Source organism: Mesitornis unicolor, unplaced genomic scaffold, assembly GCF_000695765.1.
Source record: "Mesitornis unicolor isolate BGI_N332 unplaced genomic scaffold, ASM69576v1 scaffold36299, whole genome shotgun sequence".
Taxonomy (NCBI): Eukaryota; Metazoa; Chordata; class Aves; order Mesitornithiformes; family Mesitornithidae; genus Mesitornis; species Mesitornis unicolor.
This window is the reverse complement of record NW_010210076.1, coordinates 7,123-14,745: the sequence shown is the minus strand read 5'-3', so window position 1 is coordinate 14,745 and position 7,623 is coordinate 7,123.

Genomic DNA, 7,623 nt, shown 5'->3' with positions numbered 1-7,623 from the left:
ATTCCTGGGCAGTGAGGCAGCCTTGTGCCCACTCAACCAGTCACTCAGCCCACCTAATAGGGGTCAGGTACAGGATTTCCTGAGCTTCAGTGGCTAAGTCTTTTTTGTAGCCCTCTCAACAGGGGAGGAGTTTTCCCCACTTGGAATAGTTTGCTCGACTTTGGTGGATGCTCACAGGGCAAATTCTCCTAGAGGCAGACAGTTCAAAGGATGGGAATCTCAGAGAGAAATTGCTAACACTCTTTTTTTTTCCTCTGTAAGATTTCAAACTTGGAGAAAACAGGTCTGCAGTGTCCTAGCAGCGGCCCCCCTAGTGCTTCCTGCTAGCTCTGCGTCTTGCACATTTGCTGAACCCTGTAGTTACCGAAGGTTACAGATGCAGAGCTAGATTCTGCCATTGATTTCCCATGTTTTCCCTAGAGAGCAGCCTCACTGACTTCCAAGGTATTACCCACAAAGCAAACAACTGCTTCCACTCATCTGGCCCTCAATAGTCATGTTACGTGCTTGCTTTGCCCACATGCTGCTCCACAGAGACTATCACAAACCATGGAAAATTCCAAAATTTGCATTTGGAATTCCTGTGTGTTTTGAAGGGGGGAAGGGGCTGGGTCTACATCCAGATTAAGTTTAGATTTGGTTTGTGGCTCAAAGCTGACCCAGGACTAGAGTTCATATTCATAACTGAGAAGTGGAAAATTCATGGATGTGTCTGATGAAGATTCTCACCAAAACAGCTGCTATCCTTGGATTTGGTGCACACATGAAGCAGAACAGGACACAGAGTATCCTCTCAGCATCCACTGATTTCCATTATATGACCAGAAGACCTTGCAATCAAGCTCTAAAACTAGACTATGTGAGCCTTACGATTTTCTTATTCAGAAAAGTATCCACTGCAGTAGGTTTGTTTGTGGCGATCAAAGCCTTGGATATTAAAAAGATTTTGTGACTTTGAGTCTCTGTGTAATACCTGGACTATGCCTAGGACTGGACTTTGTCCTTATCTAGCTGGCGGGGAGTGCTTTTCCACTGCTGTGGCTTATGGAGGTGGGCATACTTGCTGCACTGGCCAGTGCACTGGGACTGGACTAAGGCACTTGTGTCAGCTGATGGCTTTGTGTCGTAAACATGCACAGCTACTTACTCTTTGAACTTGATTCTGCAGTAGCAGGACTTAATAGAGGATGCTTATCATCAGAGTTCTTAATTCATTTCTGGGAGACCTCCTTTCCAAGATCTTACAACACTGTGTCTGACAACACACTCAAAAAATGGGGTCTTCAAAACTACTAAGGGTGGTAGCTATCTTAGCTTACGAAAGAAATGCACTTTTTGGCAGGAACAATACAACCCGCCCACAGATCAGCAGCATCTGATGAAATGTGCATCAGGTACTCCTAGCTGATATGCTCCAGCCTTGCTAGAGACAAATCTGTTTGCTCTTTTATCAGTGCAGCACACAACACCAGTTTTCCGTTCATTCCACTGCTGATCCAAAAGGGAAAGAAGCCAAACCTTTCACTTTTCCAGTGTTTGTTAAAGCACAAGCATTTTATTTGGAGACTCTGAGCACATAATTGTTTAAAGTCTTAAATGAAATTCTTGTGCTGCCAAAGATATCCATTCAGAAACCACGAATCAGGCCACTAGAGATCTTAAGACTGACATAAACATCATGAGACCTTTAAAAACAAGAAAATATGTATTCTTTCTTTGTTTTCTTTCTGTTTATCTCCTCCTTCTTTATTTCTCTCTCCCTCTCTTTCACATTTCTTTCTCACTCTCCATTTCCCTCCTTCCAACATTAATATTTCAAAGCTTTTCTCTGGACCACTGGAAGTACATAAAATTGTTGTTCAGTGGAAGCTGAGATTCAACTGTAACTACCTGACATGACTAGGACATGAGGTTTTCAGAAAAACTCAAATATTGTGAGACTTCTAGTGCCATTATAAGAACCTGCCACTGACCTCCAGATAACTGAGAAAACAAGCAAAGTTTCCACTGGCATAGAAGCTCAGCTGTGTGCTATTTATTTAACTTCTTTTTAGTTCATATCTGGTGACTGCAATTTCATAGTTACTTTTATTACTATTTATTGTCTATATTAGAGTAACACCTACGGGCCCTGGCGAAATTTGAGATACTTGTACACACTATGAGAAACAGCCACTAACCTCAGAGTCTACAGTATTAAAGGACAAGATGAATAAAGGGAAGAAGAAATTAAAGATTATCTCTCCCTTCCCCCTTCACAGACAGACACTGCGCAGTGCGACGAGATGGAGCGACTTTCCCACGCTCTCTCAGGAAGTGCGTGATAGAGCTCAAAACTGAACCTAGACACTGATTTCCAGGCAACTGTCTTATTTGCAATGCCTCCTTTTCAACCAAAAGCCAAAGAAATGAGAGCAGTAACACTTAGACAGCATCTTGAGATGACCCACCACCAGGTAAGCTGTCATCTGCTCTGCCTCCTCCCAGAAGGAAAGTCACCCAGGTGGTAGGGATCCCTACCGGGGCAGGGGGATCCCTCACCCATGTGTCCCCAGGTTCTGAAGGGCATGCTTTTGCAGCACAGACCCTTACAGGTGAGCTGAGATCTGAGGGCAACTTCAGGATTTGTCCTGACACACAGCACAGGGACACTTCACTGGCAGCATGAACTGTAGTGTTTGGACATCTCAGTCCTCTGAAGGGCTCCCTGCACCATCTGAGGCGATGGCCAGCAGCTGGCTCTTAGGTAGCTCATTTTGATCCAAATGGAAAGAAAAACATGAATAGCTTCACTTACTGTAGCATGATGGGAACAAAGGAACAAAGTACACTGTTCTTGAAAGTCAACACATTAAGGAGAAATATCTCAGAGCTGGCAGGAATATTTATTTGATTAAAAAAAAAAAGCTTGCTGGTAAACTTCCTGTATTTTAAGATATCTGTCTGACCTTATCAGAACACAGGCTGGGGGTGCTGAATCACCTTCCACATACCTGGAAAACTATCTAAAGTAAATAAATTTTATGACTCCCAACTATATATTATTAGGTAATAAACTTAATGACTTTATGAAGGTTATTAAAAGAAACCGTATAAACTGTATCAGAGTTCAGGAATAGAATTTGTATATTTTAATTTAAAGGAGTCTGTGGAAAATGTAAACAGGAAAGTAACCTATCAGTTTTCTGGATAAGATTATTTCAGGTTATATCAAAAGATAGTAAATAGTGCCGTTGGGTTCAAAGGTCTTGTCTTCAGTGCATTGAAAAATATGTATCGGTAGAGCTTGAGAACAAAAGGAGATTACAGAACTAAAAATCCTTTCTGGTGGGAGGTAAGAGGATGGGTAAGTACAAGCAAGTGGCAGGTTCGTTTTTGCAAAGGAAGAAGATGGCATGACTCCCTTTCCCAAGGAGAAGGGTCAAGCTTTAAGAAGAAGCTAGATTTAGGTTTTCTAGGTTTTGTTTTTGCTGAAGTGGATTTGATTTAAGTAAAAGTCATTGGCTCTGCAGGTTGTGCCTGCTACTGAAGGGCATGGTCATTGCCATAGTGGGATTCAAGTCAGAGTGGCTGGCCAAAGCAAGCGTGGATAGCTAGAGCGATGTAGGCAGTGCACAAAGTGCCTCAAACGGCAGCCTTCAGTGGCTGGGGACCTGTGGGGCCTGGGGGGACCTGGGGAATGCCTCCCCCAGCACAGGGAGGGCTGAGGGTCAGGGCACAGGAGAGGCGTTCAAAGAGTGTGTGGATCTCTCTGGGTCAGAGAGTTTGTTTGTTTGCTAACTCTGGCAGCAAGGGGGCTGTATCAAAAAATATTCCTCTTCCAGCTGCATCGCATAGGCCAAAGCGATCTCCCCATCGCCCTGCACCCCAACACTGACCTTGCCCCTGCCATGACAGCTCCAGGGCTTCTCTCTGTCAACATAGAAGCTATGGGTGGGCCTCAGTAGCTGCACAGCTTTGCCTGCTGCCCTGCTCCTCACCACCATCTCAGGCACAAGCTTCTGCCATCACTGGTCACACAACTTTGTGTTCTGAAAGAAGAGAGAAGATTTGCTGTTTACTTTGGAAGGCATTTACACGCCTTTTTGTTATTGTAGATCACACACAAAGGACAATCTTTGTCAGCTTTTCTCTGATCCCATCTCAGATACTTTTCCAGAGTTGATACCAATCTTGCTGGCTGTAAATGCAGGTACCCTTTCCTTCCTGCTCTGCTCTCTGCTTTCGCATGGTTACCCAAGTAAAAGAAATTATTTACAGCAAACACTGTCTTTGCGGCTTTGTTCAATATAGTAAGGGGGCTTCTGTTTAAAGGCCAAATCATGCTGCTCTATAGACATATTCCCTGGACTTTGATAGGAGCTACAATAATGTCATCTGTTTTGACAGTGTAAATGGGCAGATACCTTAAAAGCATGCTTTGATTCTCTTAGAAAGGCTCTGTAGGAGTGGGCATAGGCCAGCTGATGGAGGGCAACACGTCTTTCACACACACATGAAGAAAAAGGTCTCTGATCTAGGGCACACCGAGCCTTGCCTGAAATACACACAGCTCATAGGTGGGCTGCCCATTGACTGTGCCAGGCAGTGGTTCAACCCCATACAGGAGTGAAAACATGCAGGCTCGTTTTGTAGTTACTTTTTCCCTTTGCTTAATGTGGCACTGCTTAGCTGGGCAGGCCCAGCAGGAAGATCATCTTGAGGACCTGATGCAGATCACACCCCATCCCAGGCTGAGCTCTGTGGGCACCATCTCTGTGTTGTCTCATGCGTTTCAAACATGGGGATTGCCCAGGAAAAAAATGAAAAACAATTGCATCTGCAGCAATTTGATGATGTGTCCTAGACCTCCAGGATCCCAGAGGCTTTGTTGTTCTAGTTCCCCCTTCAACAGGAGGGCAATTACACCCCATACACTTACACTTTCCCTTTATGTTGTCATAGAGCACTGACATTTCCCAGAGGAGCATTAGGCTAACAAAAGATGACAGATCACAGCCGGTCTTTTCTTTAACATTTATATTTTATTTAACAGATCTTTGAGGTTTCCCAATGATGGATAAGCAATGTTGTTCTTCAGACCAGACAGGCAGGTATAACCAGGGAAAAGTACAAATTCTGACCCAGTGCCAATGTGGAGGGAGAAGGCAGTGCTAGGTGGCCGAGGGCTACCATTGGAAGAGTTTGCACCTCTACTGCAGTTTCTTGGGGCTCAAGCTGCAGAGCTGCAGCAAGTTCATTTAACCTGCAGCTTCGAGGAACTTCTGGGTCCTCCATGTGTGTTAAGTGATGCAGCATGGTACCAATAAATAACACCTTTTTTCAACTCTTATTGTCTGGAAACTGCCATTCTTTTCTGACGTGGCCATTTGCACTCCCTTGGTCTCCTCACTTACGTAGACCACAGCAAAACTGTAAAGCTATCAGCTGATGGGAACACTAACTGCAAGAGAAAGCTGCGACAGCTCTGCTTTGCAATACTGGCTGCCACAGACATGCCACAGGCCTGAGCTCAGCATTTCTGAAAAACTGTCTCAAGCTTTGAGGTGGAGAATGACTTTTCCACCACCAATAACTTCCCCTCATAAACGTAATATTCTTCTGTTTGGTGGAAACTGGTCTTGGACCATGAAATCATCTGCCCACAGGAACTGTGGGCTATCTCATTCCTTGTCACCCTCTAATACACACACACAGAAGAATGAGGATATTAAAAAAAGTGCATCCTAAAAACCCTGAAAGCACTATATCAAAACACAACATTGCACAAGTAATTTTTCCTCTGGGAAAGAAAAAACAAACCACATGCACCATATACTAATCATGTGATTTAATGTACTCCTAGAATCACGTACAGCTCCTGGAGAGACAAAAGCAGTGTGACAAAAAAAGAGAAATCTATGGATAGTAGAACAGCCTTGACAGCACTGTTCATTACATTCACAGAGCCATTTCCATTAAGCTGAAATAGAGGATGTGTGAGATACACAAAGAGGCATTTCTTGTATTGTTTTGTTTTGTTTTATTTTTTTCCAGAGTAGAATCAAACCTTCGATCAACAGGAAAAGCTAAATAAGAGGGCTGTGGAGAGCATGGATGAGAAGCAAGTCTCACACATACACATACACACAGAGAGATAAAAACACATGGTCTTTGAAGCAGAGGTTAAAAAAAAATCCATGAGGCTCATGATTCCCCTGAGGCTCAGTGTAGTATGGGCACTGGCAGGAGAGAGTGGTTGGGGATGACAGCTTCCTGCTTTGTCAAAGGCAACAGGATGAGAGTCCCAGCACAGCCCCATGCATGCCCTGCTCTTGGGTAATGTCACTGCTGCAGCCGCTGAGCCCTCCCTTTTCCTTCAGTGAATAAACACTTCTGCTTCCTCTTGATTCTCCCAACAGATATTTGGCGACCAAGCTTCTCAATTTCCTCATAAGAGATGAAGAAAAGTCTAGGTTCTTCCCAATTGCGCAAATCCCCCTGATCAAAACCCTGGCATGCATCAAGAAATTATTTCCTCTTTCATTGGTAAAACCTTTGCACAAGCCTCCCCTGGCTCCTGAACTGGCAGGAAAGACACTGCTGGATTTACCTTGGCTCAGGAGAGGGCACAGCATGCTACAGGCCAGTACAGCCTCATCAGTGACTAAGTGTAAGCAGCAGGATAACATTTCTTGGTATTTAACCCAGCCACATTCTTGATGGCTAAATGGCAATTTGTTGTGGCCCACCTTCACTCACCTCTGCTTCCTTCTCCAAAAGAGTTGGACAGCAGAGACATTGCCAAGGCCTTTGCCACACCAGCTAAAGCACTATGCCAGTAAAGCCACTTGCACAGTGGAGGACAAGTGTGAAATTGTGGTTCATCTTGTTTTTCTTTTGGAAGTTAGACAAGGTATTGATGGCGATCTGCTAGTAAATATCACTGTAACTCATCAGCACCTCTTTTCCCTTCAGTTTAGCAGATCATGCAGTCCTTGTGCAGGGAAATAGCTCAATGTCTCGTTTCCCTCTCTTTCCAGGCAGTAATGGGCATGTCAGCTCTCTAACCATACACTCTTTTCAGCGTGCTCACCTTTGGCATAGGATTCAACCTTCAGGGATGCAACTTTGCAACAATAATAGCGTTACTGTTTTAGGCACCTGCGGTCTTCTTTTTGGCCTCTCACTGTGTTGCAGAGTGAGAGAAGGACTCCACTTTATGAACTGCAAGGACAGGATGCTGTGCAGTTTTTAGCCTTTTGTGTATTGAATCCATGCTCTGCACAATGGCATGTTTCAGAGCTAACAGTCCCTCAGGAGGAAAACGTACCAGAGGAAGCATTTCCTGCTGTGGGCAGTTGACAGCTGGTGTTGAAAAAGGGCTTCTTGAGTGATGGAGAGGAGGCTATTTTGGGGAAGTTTTGGTAACTTTATTTTACTCTTCTTGTCAACAGCAATGGTTACCATGACACAAGTGCAGTGACAGATCAAAGGAAAATCATGATGGGAGTTAAGGGCCTCAGGTCAATATGTGTGTCCCACAATGCAAACACAGGTATCTCCATTCAACTCTTGTCAGTCCTGTTTTCTGAGCAAAGATGGAGGTGATGAGCACAGAGATGCCACAAATCCTCTTGTATA